We start from the raw sequence: 18,041 nt of genomic DNA, 5'->3' as shown, positions 1-18,041 counted from the left end.
TAGTGCGGGGAAGGACGAGGATTGGACTGCCGAGTACACTGTAAATGGAACAAAAATCTGTTTCAAACTGGACACAGGCACACAGGTCAACATAATGGCTGAAACTGACCTGGCCAGGTTGGAGATTCCAGCCATTGTGAACACCAAGGACTGAGTGAAACTGAGAGCATACAGTGGGGAGGCTATCCCTACAATGGGTACATGCACTTTGGTAATGTCCATAAAAGGTGAGCGATTTGGTGTGCCTTTTGTAATTATGCAAGATAGCAAGTCACCCAATGCATTAGGTCTGGTAAAACGTGTTCATGAGTGTAGGAGTGTGTCTTCTTAACCATAATAACCAAACTTGTGCCGTTTAACGAAGTTCAATGAAAGAATAAAAGTTACAAGTGAGGCACTCGTGGCTGTCAGCTAGGCATGCTATCAGAACTAACCTAACCGTCTCAGTCCGAATGTTAACATTAACTACCTAAAACAATGAACACTGGTAGTTGTAGTCCAATAACTAAACTATGACTATGTAGTTGTAACCCACATGATTACATGTACCCTGTGACGTATGTAAGTTCCACGAGTAGCCTCTAGGAGGCACACTAGCTACAGAGTTTAAACCATACAAACAGCCGTCGACAATAGAGAAGAGAAATACGGATATTTAGAAATACAGACAACTGTGACTATGGATACTTGAATTATTGATATTTGAACCACGGATATTTGAGCTACAGGACAATTGAACTACGACAAAAAAGATCCCTCCCACGAAGCTTCCTTGGTGAGCCGCTAGCCAAAGCTAAAAAGTAAACAGCTTTCTGTGTCCCATGTAATCATAGCCATTTACGTAGGATATCTTGATTTTATCCAAAGACAGATGATCTCCTGTTGAAGGAAGAAGGAAGACTCTTTTCTCTTGTGTTTTGTACGCTGCTGGGATCCTGGTGAGATAAGAGTTTAAAATCTTGAAATCTAAAGACTGACAATTTTCCATTGGTTGCTAAGCTAAGCTAACCCAGCTAAAACGTATATCTATGATCCTTAGCAGTTCCCATATGATTCAGAGCTTTAAAACCAGTCAGGACACCCGGTCCATAGGGTTTATTTGATGTAGGAATGTTAGACATTTTAATATAATAATATGCTTGTTGTTAAAAAAAAATGTAAGCTCCAGTTGCCACTAGCCACCGAGCCAACTCGGGCTACATGGCATCCATGGAACCCATAGCAGCCAGCTAGACGTGAATTCACGTTGATAGTGCCGCAGCCTGGCTGCGATGACATTGTTTTTAACTGTTCTTACAGCAATAGGCTGTTGTCATTCAGCCGCATATTAGTTATATGTAGGAAATGATTTAATTCTGAGAATTGACTCTAGATTTGGGTATTTTTATTTTGTTTGTAATTGTTTGATAGAGATTGCAATTAATAAGGAATCTATACAATTTTGTGCAGACTGTTTTTTTTGTACCCCGAACAACCCCCCTTGCTACACCGTTTGGAACCCTTGGATACCCCCTTTGGATTGCCCCCATCATCGCCCTGGATTTGGATTCATCATCATCGCCTCTACATTAACTTGCCTCTGTGATTGTGGTAGGATCTGGACATTGCACCTTGCACAGATTGGAAGACTGAATCATTCCCCCTTTTCTTTTCTTTATTATTTTCTTTGAGTGCACTCATACTTTATTTTGGATTATTTTCTTTAATTTGTTAGTGTAGAATATGGCTGCATAAGTAATATATTAGAAGGGTATAAAATAGAATATAGATAGATATAGACAATAAATAGAATATTAGGAAGAACTTTTAAAAATATGTATACATATATATATATATATATATATATATATATATAAAACACATCTAATTTAGTATTGATATTGAAATAACTTTACTTTGAACTGTTGAAATAAATTGTTTTTTTTTATTGTAAACTATACCCACGAGTGTGTGTGTTGTCTTTGGGGTGAGTACTAGAATCTGGTCTAGAAAAAAACCTACACCAATCTCCACTGAACTTAGACATTAGACTGTAAACTGTCCCTGCGCAAGCATAGGCCCATTCCCCTGTCGTGCAGGTTACATAGTCATGTCAGGTCTTACATTTTCCCCCTTCTTTAACTAAAAGCCTAGGTCAAGATAAAGTCATTCAGTCTAGCAGGTAGTCTTCTTTTACGAGCTGGCCGTGGCTCTGCATGTTGTTCTTCTTGTGCCCTTGCTTGTTGCGCATCTCCCTGAGCTACTTCTTGTCTCGGTTGTTGAAGGCTCTAATCTTGACCTGGATCATGATCAGGTGGTTGTGGAATGATCAACTCAGCATCCATGTCCTCTTCAGCAGGCTGGTTGGTGCGAAACATTCTTCTTGAGTTCCAGAAGGTTCCATCTTGAAGCTGGAAGGTGTACCTGCCGTGTTGAGCGATGATCCTATAAGGGCCAGACAAACAGGACTTGAGCTTGTGTCCCCTCAGTGGTCGCTTGACCCAGACACAATCTCCAACTTGCAGTGAGGGATCCTCCTTGACGTGGTTTCTTATGTCGTAGTACTTCTTTTGAGCCTCCTGACGTTTCTGTACCTTTTTTGCGTAGCTTTGCATCATCAGGTGTTTTGTCGGCCGCGAAGGGTGGACGGACTGTGACCGATCATGACCTCTGCGGGTGATTTCCCTGTCACCTTGTGAGGCGTTGATCTGTAGCTCAACAGTAGTGTTTTCAGTGCATCAGAGAACTGTTTTCCTTCTTGGAGCAGGGCACGAAGACCATACTTCAGAACCTCTCCACACTGACATTGGCCAGTGGATGGTACAACTGTGTCTTCTGGTGCGGAATTCCTTTCTTCTCCAAGAAGCATGTGAAGTCAGCTTGGAATTGCGGGCCGTTATCTGTCACTAGAAGTTGAGGCTGGCCCCGTCGTGTAAACAGGGCTGAAAGTCCATTAATCACTGTTGCAGTAGTCACGTTGCTTGTGGATATGACTTCAGGCCATTTGCTGTACAGGTCGGTAACAACGATCAGATACTTCTGATGTGCTGGAGCTGCTTGTAGTTCCCTGAAGATGTCCACTTGAATCTTCTCCCAAGGTCGTTTAGGCCATGGTGTTGGCTGTAGTGGTGGCTTCTCTGGTACGAGTGACTTTTCACTCAGTGCACTAGGCACACAGTTTTTCACAAAGTTGGTGACGTCGTCGTCCATCTTTGGCCACCATACTTTGCTGCGAAGGAATTGTTTCATCTTCCTTGTCCCTGGATGTCCTTGATGTGCTTGGGGTAGGACTTTGTGTCTGAGTGTGATTGGTACAACGGTACGGTCTCCTCTTCCAACACATGACGTTTTCCAACTGAAATGTTCTTCCTTTACCATGTAGTATGGGCTGAGTAGCATGTCTTTGGTGGACCTTTCCATCCTGTTTTCATGTAGCGCAGCACTTCCTTCACTACTGGATCTTGCAGTATTTCTCTTGTGAGCTCTTCAGGAGTGATGGCTGCTTGAAGCTCATCAATGAAGGTCTGCTGTATGAATAGCTCATCTTCCTCCTCATCGAAGTAAGACTTCTCGGAACCATCATCTTGTGGCGCAAGTCCCGAAAGGGTGTCTGCAACATTGTTGGACTTTCCTGGGTGAAACTCAGTTTTGTATGTGTACTGGGCAAGCCGATCTGACCATCTGGAGATTCTCATGGGCCGTCTTCCAGTTCCCGAGGCCAACAGAAGAGTGGTCATGGCCCGATGATCTGTTCTTAGAGTAAATGGTCGTCCGAATAAGTACACGTGCCATTTCTCCATGCTCCATGCACAAGCCAGTGCTTCTCTTTCCCCAACTGAGTATCTCTGTTCAGTGGCTGACAGGCTCTTTGATGCGTAAGCAACTGGACGTTCTTCTCCATCCACGATCTGCGATAGGACTGCACCTAATCCAACTGCTGAAGCATCGCAGGTAAGGAATGTTGTATGAGCTGGGTGGAAGTAAGCTAGAACAGGTGGTTCTGCTGTTTGCATGTTTGAGTTCGGTGAAGGCTTGGTCTTGTGTGCATGTCCATTTCCATTCCGCATACTGGCGTAGCAACAGTCTCAGGGGTTCTGTTGTCGTTGCATAATCCGGAATGAACTTCAAGTAGTAGTTTGTCATCCCCAAGAAGGTTTGGAGCTCTTTCAAACTCTGTGGTACCGGCATCTTCTCGATGGCAATCACGTTGGACTGGCATGGTTTCACTCCAGTAGCACTCACCTTGTAGCCAAGAAACTTGATTGTGTTGGTGCTGAAGACACATTTCTCTCTGTTCAACGTCATGTTGTACTTTGCAAGGCGTGCGAACACTTCTTTCAGTCTTTTGTCGTGTTCTTCTTGATCTTTTCTGTGGACTGTGATATCGTCAAGGTAGTGGCGCCCTTCAGGCCAGTCAGCGCAAGGTCCATTATTTTCTGAAAAGCGCTTGGCGTAGACGCTAATCCGAAAGGTAAGCATTTGTACTGGAACATGCCCTCATGCGTGATGAATGCGGTAATGTGGCGAGACTCAGGGGCCAGCGGAACTTGGTGATATCCATTTCTCATGTATAATTTGGAGAAAATTGAGGCTTCGGCAAACTCAGTAATCAGCTCGTCGATCGAAGGAAGTGGGAGTTTTCCTACTATGATCGCCTTGTTGACGTCTCGTAAGTCTCAGCAAGTACGAATCTCTCCTGATTTCTTCCTGGCAACTGTAATGTTCGAAACCCATTCTGGTATGTTGACTGGTTCGGTTATCTCCTCTTGTTGAAGTCATCTCAGGTCTGCTGCTACTTCTTCCCTGACAGACAACGGAAGTCGTCTCAGCGGTTGCACCATGGGCCAGGCATCTTCTCTCGCTCTAGGAGCATGTTCAAAACCTCTCATACAGCCTAGACCAGTGAAGAGTTGTGCATATTCTTTTACACATTCTGGTTCTGATTTTGTTGCAATATGAAGAGCAGGCTGTGAGGGTGCAATGGTTGGGTTTCCCTGGACCAAGTGAAATTTCAGTGCCTGTAGGAGAGGTCGTCCCATCAGACAGTCACCATTACGTGCAACATACAGTTTAGCTTGGACTGTTTTACCTTTGTGAGACACTGGCACAACTATATATCCATCAACAGGCACACTACAGCCATCATACTGACTGATTTTAGCATCCAGTGGCTTTAGGGGAAACTTCTGTGCTAGCTTTGCATAGTAAACATCTGAGTTCAGCAAAGATACCTGGTATCCAGTGTCATTTTCACCTGTATGCCACCAACAATGCGCTGATGAGAGAACGGCACACTCTACTGAAATGTCCAAACTTTTTACAGCTGTTACACCTTTTTCCCTGAGCTGGGCAGTTTTCATCTCTTGACTTATGACCCAATAATCCACAGTTATTACATTTCACATTTGAGCCATTTCCTCACTCTCTGTCATCTGACTGAGGCTGTCTTCAGTTTTTCCATTGTGAATTACCCCTACGATTATGTGAGTAATCGATTCTCTGCACATCAGCTTTTGTACTAGCCTGTGCTGCCGCTGCCCCCTGCAGGACATTCACTCCCTCTCTCGTAGCTTCCATGCTAGTTGCTATGACAACAGCTTTATCCAGGGTAATGTCACCCTCGTTAAGCAAACGTTCCCTCAACTTGCAGTCTTGTTTATCAACTGATCTTTTATCAACTGCTCTGTAAGCTGTCCCCATTCACAAGTACTTGCTAGCTGCCTTAACTCTGCTACATACATTGCTGCAGATTCTCCCTGTAGTTGTGCCCTTCTGTAGAATTTAGCCCGTTTAATAGTGACGTTTACTTTGGGCAGAAAATGCGCATCCAGGCACGCGATAGCATGCTCGATTTGAGTAACCTCGGCATCACCTGGTAGCGTAGCAAATATGCGTTGTCCTTTGGTCCCCAAACAATGGAGAAGGATCGCCAACTGTTGCTCCTTCGGGACCTTGGTTAATCCAATAGCCAGCAGGTAAGTTTCAATGTGCTTTTTCGATATTTTCCATTGTAGAAGAGGGTCGCATGTCGAGGCCAGAAAGGGCTGGATCGGTGCCAAAAATGCGGACGCATTCATTTCTACAGCGGGCTCGGTAGCTAGCTCTTCTAGCTCGGCCACTTGCCAAGGCTGTAATGCCTCTACGTCTGCTTCGTGAGCGTTCAACGTTCAAGTTCGAAAAATCCTCGTCGCCACATGTAGGAGTGTGTCTTCTTAACCATAATAACCAAACTTGTTGTGCTGTTTAACGACATTTAATGAAAGAATAAAAGTTACAAGTGAGGCACTCGTGGCTGTCAGCTAGGCATGCTATCAGAACTAACCTAACCGTCTCAGTCCAGATATCAACATTAACTACCTAAAACAATGAACACTGGTAGTTGTAGTCCTATAACTGAAACATGACTATGTAGTCATGTCAGGTCCTACAATGAGGTAAAAAATGAAAGTGACAAGGGCACAGGAAATGTAAGGGATGATTATGCTGATGTTTTTCAGGGTATTGGGAAACTTAAAGTCACTCACAAAATTAAGGTAGAAAAGCCAAACAAACCAGTCATCCATGCAGCCACTAGCTCTACGGGGAAACTAAAAGCAGAGTTGAACAGACTAGAAACCATTGGACATAGTAGAGAAAAAGAGGGGCCTACTGAGTGGGCACACTCGCTCGTTCTAGCAGAGAAAAAGAATGACTCACATAGGCTATGTATGGATCCCAGAGAGCTGAACAGATATTTAAAACGAGAACACTACCAGCCTACATGAGGGGACATATTTGGTGACATAGCAGGCGCAAAATACTTTTCTAAACTAGATGCGTCCTCAGGGTTTTGGCAGATAAGTCTAGATGAAGAGTGTCAGACTCTGTACATTCAGTACTCTATTCGGAAGGTATTCTTTCAAAAGACTCCCTTTTGGGCTGGCTTCTGCACCCCAGGTGTTTCATAGAACAAGCCACAATTTTTTGAGAGCATTCCAGGTGTCAAGGTATACATTGATGACATTACGGTGATACACAATTCAGGGTAGATTCGCCAGGGGCTGCTGCTCCTTTAAGGCAGATATTCAGAGTGCTGACGTAGGCACTGCTTAGAGTTTCCGGGGGGAGCCATGTTTGCAGCAGCCTATCGGTTAGCTGGTTGCCACGAGAGATTGTGCTGTATCGGTGTCGTTTTGTGTGGCAAGTAAAGAGAATTGACTCGATTCGATCTCTCCGTCTCCTCATTCCTGCACTCCCACATTGGTGACCCCGACGTGATCCAATGTGGGAGTGCAGGAATGAGGAGACGGAGAAGTGTCTGTGAATGTTCTCATTCATCCAGGTCATGGTTATCCAAAGGAATTGAATTGAGTGCAACTGGACTTGGTATATATCCGTGAAGACGTCGGAACAAAACAAGTCATGGACATCAATAGCTCTGATAACGACTCCAAAGAGGATAAATATCTGAGTTTCATCACCAGCCAGTCAGACTAGCTTGGTCTAGTCAGAAAGGCACGAACTGATGAAGCCTCTTGGATGAGAGGCGAAACGTCTTCACGGATATATACCAAGTCCAGTTGCCCTCGATTCAATTCCTTTGGATAACCGTGACCTGGAAATTAGAACATTCACAGACATGTTGCGGAACAATTTGGGTCTGACACCCTTAAAATGGTGAGGGAATATGAAAGGATGGCTCGGAAGATTGCTGACTTCAGAAACCACTTGCGATTCAATCTGAGATGCAGACAACACAGGCTCATACCCACTAGACTGCGCCTGTGTACCACAATGAAAGGACATAGAACAGACAGACTCATAGAGAAGGCACAGAATCAACTCCTGAATGAAAGAGTGAGACAGGTCCATTTCACTATTGAAGAGCTGAAGGAGAAATCTGACCAACTACTCCAGCAAACTAATATCCCACTTGTCTGGTGCAGTCTTGGAGAGGATCACTGATTTCACCAAGAAAGCCCAACTATCTCAACACCACAAAACCAAAAAAAGGCAGACCAGGAAGTTTCAAAACTTACAGCGACGAACCAACAGCACTAGCCAAGCAGATATACTTACCTGGAGACAAAAGACAGAACATCCCACACAAAACGGAACGCAGAACAGATGGATCAAGTATCTGTCGGACAAGGTACTTACCCAATCAGAGAAGGAGGTCTTAGCCAAAGGACTGAACTTCGCCATGACACCCAAACAACTACCTATAGTTGACCTGATCACATCCACAGAATCCAATATAAGGAAAAACAATCTAACGGAAACTGAGGCGGAACAACTTAGGTGAAAGGTATCAGCAGCTCTGCCCAATTAGTAAGGGAAACATATGAAAATCTGCGAACTAAATCTTTACCAAGAAATTTCTTCACCAATGTGTTTGTAAAGGTGGGTAATAGCATGTATTAAAATGTTGAAATTGAACACCCGTGAGAAACCTCGTAAAAAACTGTTCAAAGTTGGGGTACCCATAACCTATTTTCAAAAAATCGAAAATGTTTAATTTGGCGTTAAGTAACTTATGAGGGGTCAAATTAGGGGTTTTTCATGACTCCGAGTTGATTGCGATCATTAGTTTTTCACCCAAACCCCTCCTTGGTGGAAAAACGGCCACGCCCACTTTTACATTTAAATTTTAAGTAGCTTTATTAGTTTATTTCAATATCTTGCATAATACTTAGAGCAAATATTGATCCACTATGTCAAGTGCTTCAGGAGTCAATGTCTGAGTGTTCTCCAGACTCAACACCATCATGAATACAATTCTTGCATGTAATGCCTTTACAAACGCCACATGCTGAGATGCACTTGACACCATTCTTCTTGCAGCTGCGCCGCCGGTTGCTGCAATCTCCATTACAATTACAGCTTGTGAACTGGAGTACCTCCTCAGGAGCCATGGGGTCTAATGTTGGAACTGGCTCATAACCATGAACATCCAATGTCCATCCATAGTCATTGGGGTCCAAAGACATGCTCTGTAGAAGGATCCAGTCCCGGGTTTGTAGATAGGCCCGGAGAGATGCTGTGCAGCTGCACCCTCTGTTGGAGATAGAGTCTCTGGTTTGATCAGCCCAGCCGCCGCTTTCTGTGAGAACATTATTGTATTTTTAAATCATGTCAGGACACAGCGCTGTCGCTCGACACAACCTCTCCGTGGCATTCTTTATTTAGACTGACACAGCATCAAAGGCAGACCCAATCAAACAACCCAGAGCCCGCAGGCATCACCAATCGATCCCAGCACAATAGAACAGCACCAAATCAAATGCAGCACTGTCGATGTGTGCATACATAACATTTCCCCCCCCCCCCCCGGCAGGATTTCAAACATGAAAGGTTGACACAAAGTCCTCTAGGTGGCCAGGGCGTAAACGTGTGCGAACAGGTCGCGGGGCGGCCTGAGGCTGGGCAGGCCGAGGTGGGGAGGGAGAAGGCAGGGGAAGCTGAGGCCCAGGAATGTCTGGGGCCCGTGTAGGAGCTGCATGAAGCCCCGGGGCGTCTCGCCATGCTGAGGGAATGGCTATGGTTGTGTCACCAGCTGTGTGTGGCGGAGCTGACACCTTCCGTAGACGACTGGAGTGCCACCGAGTGCCATCGCTGAGGAGGTAAGTGGCTGGGCCCAGCTGACGGGTGACTTGGAGAGGAGAGGACCAGTATGAAGCCATTTTATTGTCCCTGTGGGGCCTGCGGACCCTGACCCAGTCTGACACATTGATGTCTGGCACCCTGGTTCGTTTTGACTGGTCAAACCGTTGCTTCATCCGCGGCTGCTGACGAGTGACTGAGGCTCTGACCCCAGAGGGAGGTGCCTGAGGTGTGGAGGGGCGGAGCCTGTCAAGGGGCATGCACAGTTCCCGGCCTAGCATGAGAGAGGCTGGGGAGACGCCTGTGGTCGAGTGCTGTGTGGCCCGATAGTGCAGCAGAGTGTGACGGATGGCCTGCGTGAAAGAGCACCCTTGGGCCATGTGTGCTCTGAGGCCGTTCTTCAGTGACTGGTGAAAACGTTCAACGCCGCCATTGGCCTGGGGGTGGTAGTATGCAGTGCGTATATGACGGATGCCCTTGCTTTCGAGATAAGCAGTGAACTCAGCAGAGACCAGCTGAGGGCCGTTGTCAGTGGTGATGGCCTTTGGGAGGCCCCAGCGAGAGAAAAGAGAGTCCAGGAAGTCGATGATGATCTGTGAGGTCACAGTGCCGGAAGTGGTGAGTTCAGGCCATTTTGAGTGTAGATCGTAGGCGACCACCATGAAGCGTTGGTGGTGGGGAACTCCATGGATCTCACCACAAATGTCCAACTGCAGGTGTTCCCAGGGCTGAGAGGGCCAGGCGAGAGGTTGCAGGGGTGGGGGAGTCTGGTGGCCAGTCTTGCCACTCACAAGGCAGGCAGAACAGTCCTTCACCAGAGCCTCAATATCTCTGTCTATCCCCGGCCACCACACCAGGTCTCGGCAGCGCTGTTTCAGTTTCACAATGCCCAGGTGGCCTTCATGCGCCGTATTCAAAACACGTGCACGGAGAGCAGCTGGGACCACTGTGCAAAACCCACGTGCCACGCAGGTGTCGTTCCAGCAGGAGAGCTCCTGTCTGACTCGGGCGAACGCAGCCAGCTCCCCTGGGACCTTGTGAGGCCAGCCGTTCTGGATGTAGGTGCGGAGCTGGGAGAGGACAGGGTCCTGTTCGGAGGCTGCCCTCAGCTCCTGCAGAGAGACAGTGGCCTGGAGGGGTGTGTGTAGCATTTGGACAATGTCCTTTTCCACACAGTCAGTGTCCGTCTGTGGAGCTGGGGTGGAGACAGAGCGAGAGAGCAGGTCGGCGACAACATTGTCTCTGCCTGGGGTGAACTGCAGGCTGAAGTTGTACTGGCGGAGGCGGTCAGACCAGCGGTGCAGCCTCAGGGGTTTGTGGCCTGTCCCAGATGTGGACAGCAGCGCTGTCAGGGCCTGGTGATCTGTCCTGAGGGTGAAGGAGCGGCCATAGAGGTAGAGGTGCCACCTTTCACAAGCCCAGATACAGGCTAACGCCTCACGCTCACCCACGGAGTACCGCTGCTCGGTCAGGTTGAGGGCACGGGAGGCGAAGGCAATGGGCTTCTCCACACCGTTCTGGGTTTGAGACAGCACAGCCCCTATCGCTGTGGCTGATGCGTCACAGGTCACAAAGGTGGAGCTGGAGATGTCGAAGTGAGCCAACACTGGTGGTGAAATCAGTTGAGTCTTGAGATCACGCACAGCGTCACTGCATGCCTTTGACCACACCCATGGCTCGTCCTTACGCAGCAGCTGGCGCAGGGGGGCTGTGGTCGCAGAGTACTGGGGAAGAAACCTCAGGTAGTAACTTGTCATACCCAGGAAGGAGGCGACCTGGGCGGCCGAGCTGGGCTCAGGGATGGCCTGAATGGCGTCCACGTTGGATTGTAGTGGAGTTACACCGCTAGCTGACAGCCGGAACCCCACGAAGTCGATGGCTGGCACAGAGAGGACACATTTCTCAGCATTGAGAGTTAGCTTGTGCTTGGACAGGGCTGCGAAGACCATGTTAAGGCGCTTGTCGTGGATTTCACTGGTGGGCCCGTGTACCACTATATCGTCCAGATAAATGGCCACGCCCAGTATGCCAGCCAGCACGGAGACCATGATTTTCTGGAAGCAGCTAGGGGCGGAGCTGAGACCGAAAGGCATCCTGGTGTAGCGAAACACTCCTGCATGTGTCACAAAGGCTGTGAGGTTTCGGCTGCTGGGGTGGAGGGGCACCTGTAAGTACCCCTGTCTGAGGTCGAGCTTGGAGAACACCTCAGAGCCATAGAACTGAGCAGTGAGTTCTTCTGAGGTGGGCAGTGGATACTTATCAGGGACCACTGCCTTATTTACTGCACGTAGATCGACGCAGACACGCAGGCCCCCCGACTTCTTCTTAGCCACCACGAGGTTTGAGACCCAAGGTGACGCGTCCACCGGTTCAATGATGCCAGCTTCCAGCAGTTGTTGCAGCTCGGCGGAGACCCCATCACGGAGAGCCAACGGGATGCGGCGCAGTGGTTGGATGACAGATTTCACAGCAGGGTTGAGGAGAGGTTGATGGGTGAAGGCGGAGAGGCAGCCCAGCCCCATAAACAGCGATGGCCACTTCTGCTGCCAAGGTGTGGCGACAGTCAGGATTGCTGCCCCCCTTGTGTCTAAGAGGGAGAACCCCAGAGCGGAGAACAGGTCCAGGCCCATCAGGTTGGCCCCACGGCGTGCCACATGAAAAACTGCATTGGGCACCAGTTTGGTTCCATAGCGGACAGTCACTTGGAGAGAGCCAACCAGATCGATTTTGGAGTCACCATACCCACAGCGGACAGCTGAGGGTGCGGACAGTGGCAGTGAACCGAAAAATTGACTGTAGGTATCAACATTCAGGAGAGACACACTTGCACCGGTGTCCAACAGCAGGGGGATGCACACATCATTAATGTTGACTGTGCATGATTTGAATGACACTGGCCCAGAGCTCACCTTGTGAACGACGGCGGTTGAAGACTGGGGGGTGTGGCCCTCTGACCCAGCCAGGGAAGATCGACAGACGTTGGCGAAGTGATTGTGCTTACCGCAGCTACGGCATGTCTGGCCACGGGCAGGGCAGTTCTGAGCCCTTGAAACATGAGACCGAGACCCACAGTTACCACAGGACTGTTGAGGGCGGGGCCGAGAACGCCGTCGTTGCAGTTGCAAGACGTCCCCAGTGGAGTCGGCGCCCGCCTCGCTCTGGTTGGGTTGCGTCCCGAGGGGCAGCCGTGAGTAGAGGGAGGAGTCGTTGGCAGCTTGACTGGAGGTGGCCACTTGCTGTGTATTTAGCATAGCAGCACACTCAGCTGCTCCCTCAACCTGTAGTACGATGGTAATTGCTCTGGACAGCAGCAGATCGTCTTTTTCAAGCAGGAGAGTCTCACGCACCTTTGCGTTGTTGGTGTGTTCGATTAGCTGGTCGCGAACCATCTCGTCCTGAAGCGCGCCAAACTTGCATGAGCTAGCTAGCCCTCGCAAATTAGCTACGTACTGCCGCACAGACTCACCAGGCAGTTGGTGTCGCTGACGGAATATAAATCGCCGAAGGAGGGCACTCTGTGGAGCAGCGAAATGGGTGCTCATAAGTCCCACAGCTTCGGCAAAGTTTGTGACGTTTCCGAGTCCCGAGCACACGATGACCCTCTGCTCCCAAGCAGTGTAGCAACAGAGCCGTCTTCCTAGCCTGGCTCACGTCGTCGAGCCCTGAGGCGATGATGTAATTTTCAAAACTATGTAGCCAGCGAGTCCATGGTACCGGAGGCTCGCCAGGTAATGCCAGGAAGGGGGCAGGTGGTGGGAGAGAGATATCAGCCATCCTCGTCGCCAATATTGTATTTTTAAATCACGTCAGGACACAGCGCTGTCGCTCGACACAACCTTTCCGTGGCATTCTTTATTTAGACTGACACAGCATCAAAGGCAGACCCGATCAAACAACCCAGAGCCCGCAGGCATCACCAATCGATCCCAGCACAATAGAACAGCACCAAATCAAATGCAGCACTGTCGATGTGTGCATACATAACAAACATGTTGCATCGAAATGCACCCAAAGTAGTACCTGGTGCATGGTAAATGTACTGGAAGATCGCAGTACCAGCCTGAATCACTGCATCCTCAGTAGCTTGTATGTCAAGGAAGATGTCCATGTGTTCATCAATGTCCCCTGCACAAAACCTGCAAGAAATGCACTTTGAGATTTGTTTCAAATGTAGAGTGTAATAGAAATAAAATTCATTATTATTATTATTATTATTATTATTATTATTACTTGTCAAATAGAGTTGTTTTCCCATGGCCAGCGATTGCAGAAACCGTATCACAACCAGTGAAGGCATGACAAAAGAGCAGGTAGCGTCTCTGTCTTTCAGAGGGGGCTTCTTGGATCCTTCTGACATCATAAGAGCCCTTCGATGTGGTTAAGAAGAGTGGATGGTTGGTGCTTGAGCTATGGTGCACCAGCATTACCAGCACATCTGCGTCTTCTGCCCGCACCTGAAAATAGAACAAGATATGCAAAGCGTGTTGAACTATGCAAAAACAGATAACAATTGTCAAGTTACTCAACAATGTGAATACTCTTCTTTTTAAAGTAATCATAGCTGATGAAAGTAAAATACCTACACAAATGTTACTGACCTCAACAGAGTCGTCTGTAGCAGCAGACAATGCCTCTCTCACAATTGAAGTGTCAGCATCATTGTCACATTGCTCCACAGTGATGTGAAGTTTTCAGAATGTTGAAGAGAGGAGGTGGATGAGCTCACTCTTGTTATGAGTGTTGTCGAAGAACTTTGCTCTTGGTGTCCAATGTATCATATCCGGTCGAATCTGGAGATCACAGCATGACTTCTTGGTACGCCGGATGTGGTCGTGATCTTTTGGTCATCTGCTATAGCCATCAAAGACCACGATGATCTTCTGAGAGCGATGGCCAAGACACTGCATGTAGCTCAGGTAACTGTTGGCAATCTCCTGCCAACTCTGACCTTGTTCCCACTTCACCATGTAGAGAAGCCATCCGCCATCAACCACCAGAGTGGAGCAGGGTTGGTTAGTGAGGTCAAGCGGATCAGTTAACTCCTTCAGGCTAGTCTTGGAAAAGCCTGCCTTGTTCGCCTTGTTCATTTTCTGATCTTTGTTGCTGAACAGGGACAATGGGAAGGGAGTCAGCTCATACTCTAAGCTTGTCTCAACTGTCATATCCCGTTGGGCCAAAATGATTAGTCGGTTGAACAACTTGAGTGAGTCAAGGTGAATCTTCTTCTCGTTGACTTTGGGAATCTTTCTGAGTGATGACAGGGCTTGTACCTTCAACTTCACCTCCATGGTCGATGTCGCTGACCGTCCATCCAGCTTTATCTGCATCTCCCTCCCTACTTCAGCTGCTCTCTCTGCATTGCCTGGGTCATCTCCTGTGCTTTTGAATCCTGTTGAGAAAGACACAAGCAACTCCTTGTCTCGATCGTGGTCGAATGGGTTGTTCTCCTCAAACCATTTGGGGGCAAGTTCAGTCGCTTCAGCATCTCGCTTCATCTGTGTTTCGGTAAGGTCTCTGTGGAGTGGACCATGTTTCGTGACACCTTCCTCCATGCGGTGGTTGACATTGGAGAAGTGGTTGAGAGTGAGGACCCAGCACTTGTGGCCAGAATCACTATTTCTCATCCTCCCTCTGCTCAAGGGCCAGGATGGGTGCAGTGATCAAGGCGGTGCGGAGCCGGGCAAAGGCGGCTGCACAGTTGTCGTCCCAGTGGAACTCCCGTCCCTTCTTGGTGAGACGATGTAGGGGACTGGCAATGGAGGCAAAGTTGCGGACAAAACGTCGGTAGTAGGAGACGAGCCCCGTGAAACTGCGCACCTTGCTGACGTTTCGCGGAACTGGCCATTTCTCGACCGCCTCCACCTTAGTAGGATCAGGGGCCACGCCCTCTGCCCCCACCACATGGCCCAAAAACTTGGTTTCATGTCGAAGGAGGTTGCAATTCTTGGGATGCAGGCGTAGGCCCGCCCCCCGAATGGCTTGGAAGACCTGACGGAGGTTCTCTACGGCCAGCTCGAACTCAGCGGCATGAACCAGAAGGTCATCAAGGTAAACCACGCACCGGTTGCAGGGAATGTGAGCCAGCACCCTCTCCATTAGTCTCTCGAACGTGGCGGGGGCATTGTAGAGACCAAAGGGCATCACACGAAACTACCAGAGTCCCTGACCGATGGTGAAGGCTGTCTTGGGTCTGGCTTCTGGTGCCAGCTCCACCCGCCAGTAACCGCTCCGTAGGTCAAGTGAGCTGAACCAATGTGACCCTGCGATGTGGTCCAGAGCGTCGTCAATGCGGGGCAAGGGGTAGGAGTCCTTGCGAGTTGCATTGTTCAGCCGACGAAAGTCCACACAGAACCTCCAGGTGTCATCCTTCTTTTTGACCAGGATGGCAGGGGCGGCCCAAGGGCTGTTGGATGGCTCTATCACCCCGGCCGCAGCCATCTCTAGAATCATCCGCTCTGCAGCTTCACGCTTGGCAAGCGCTAACCGGTAGGGTCGCAGTCTAATGGGCGGGGTTGTGCCAGTGTCGATCGTGTGCTGCACCAGGTTGGTCTGGGTGCACTCCTCTTCGCGTACAGCGAAAATCTCAGCGAACTGTTGGAGCAGATCTTTCAGCTGTTGGCTCTGCTGAGGGTCCAGCCCTTCACTGCTCCGCTGATACAGATCCTGGATGGCGGCAACAGTGTCCGGCGAGGGCAGCCACGGGCCTTGTGCCCCGCTTCTCCACAGCGGTAGCGTGGATCACGAGGCGACCAAGGTCTGAAGGGTGGTTGGCGTCGGCCTGGTTGCTTTCAGCGTGGTGACGGACGAGCCTGGCAGACGACCCCTCTTTCGACGTCTCCTTCATCTGCGTGGACCTCAGCCTGACGCACTCGGGGTCTTGGTTGGTTGTGTGGGGCAGTCTTGAAGGCTGTATATGCCGTGATGCGGAGGTGCTCCTTCAACCTCTCTGGGGTGAGCCCCTGGATGAAGGCACTCAGGGCTAACTCGTCACGAGCTGCTGGATCAAAGGTGGGGTAGCCACGATGTGCAAAGAAGTGCACGTCGGCTGCATAGGTTCCCAGGGTCTCGCCCTCTTGGCGGCACCGGCGGGCCAGTCGGTCTCGCATGCTGTCAGTAGAGACCCGTTGACCAAAGCGTCGTTCTAAAGCAGCGGCCAGTGTCTCGTAATCCTGCTGTTCTGATGGCATAAGGTCGAGCAATACCTGCAGCGCATTCCCTTCGAGCGCCAGTGCAACATGCGCAGCAGTGTCTTGAGTGCTCCACTGGTTGTGACTTGCTACCAGTTTCACTTGAGCTAGGTATGGCTCCATGGCCGTGATGCCCGCATACCGTGGGAGCTTGAAGATGCTTGGGGATGGCAGTATCACATTAGCAGCGGATGCTGGGGTACTAGTGACATTGATCAGCGAAGTGGTGACGGTGACCGGTGACGTAATGGCGGCGGCCGGCGGCGGCATGGCGGCTGTTGATAGTGGATGGGCGGCCGGTGGTCATGTGGTCGGCGTTGAAATCAGAGTGGGCCCCGACGTCTCGGCGGTAGTTGCCGCCTCCTAATCGCTGACCGGCCGGCCGTGTCGGCTCCGTCGGCCCTTTCTCTGCGGCAGGACATCTTCCAAGCGTCGGTGCTCTTTCCCCGGGAACTCTCTTTTTCAAGACGCTCGATGAAGTCCTCAATCTCATGGAGCTCTACAGTGAAGTTTCTTCTTGACGTTGCCATCTTCGATTTGTGGGTATTGGCTGCGATCCCACCTCTGACATCAATGTGGCGAACGTAGAAGAAACATCAAAGGTAACTTGTCAGTTTCCTTTATTAATCTCACGCAGAGATGAGAACTTCGCAAAAATGCGACACAATACATGGGCGTCCTCTACTTGAACAACAAAGTTTATCGGGGTTTCAGTATCGAAGTTACACAACACAACAGAATGACAACTACAATTACACCACACCAAATAGTAATTACATAAACACATAAAACCACATAAAACACTTACAAAACATTTAATAACAACTGAAAATCTGAACGCAGTGCCTGATGGGTAAAACAGGAGGGCACAATTCTGACGGGGTAGCCTCTTCGCTACAATATATAAACAGAACCCATTATAGTGGGGTACACAAACAGTAGAAAAATAGCAGCAACAAGAACAGTAATTAATCCCTATTCCAATTAATTCTTACCCCATCTTCATATACCCATTAGCCCAGTAGTTCCTCCCACCCAACTCTACCCACTTGTTTCAAGAGAAAAACACCAAGTGAAAGGCAAAGAGGTACACTCATTATACCTGTTAACCCAGTAACATTTCCTACCCCAGTTCTTAAGAGGGGTAACTATAACTTCAGAATTTGGACATTTTGAAAGTCATAACTCCTAAGCCGTTACTCCGATTCACACCAAACTTGGCAAAGACATCCATCTGTCCCCACTTTACAAATTTGCCTCAAGAACCACTTAAGTCCGCCTGGCTACGTTTCC

The sequence above is a fragment of the Lampris incognitus genome, chromosome 12 (assembly GCF_029633865.1).
Source record: "Lampris incognitus isolate fLamInc1 chromosome 12, fLamInc1.hap2, whole genome shotgun sequence".
Taxonomy (NCBI): domain Eukaryota; kingdom Metazoa; phylum Chordata; class Actinopteri; order Lampriformes; family Lampridae; genus Lampris; species Lampris incognitus.
Note: the sequence above shows the minus strand (reverse complement) of the source record.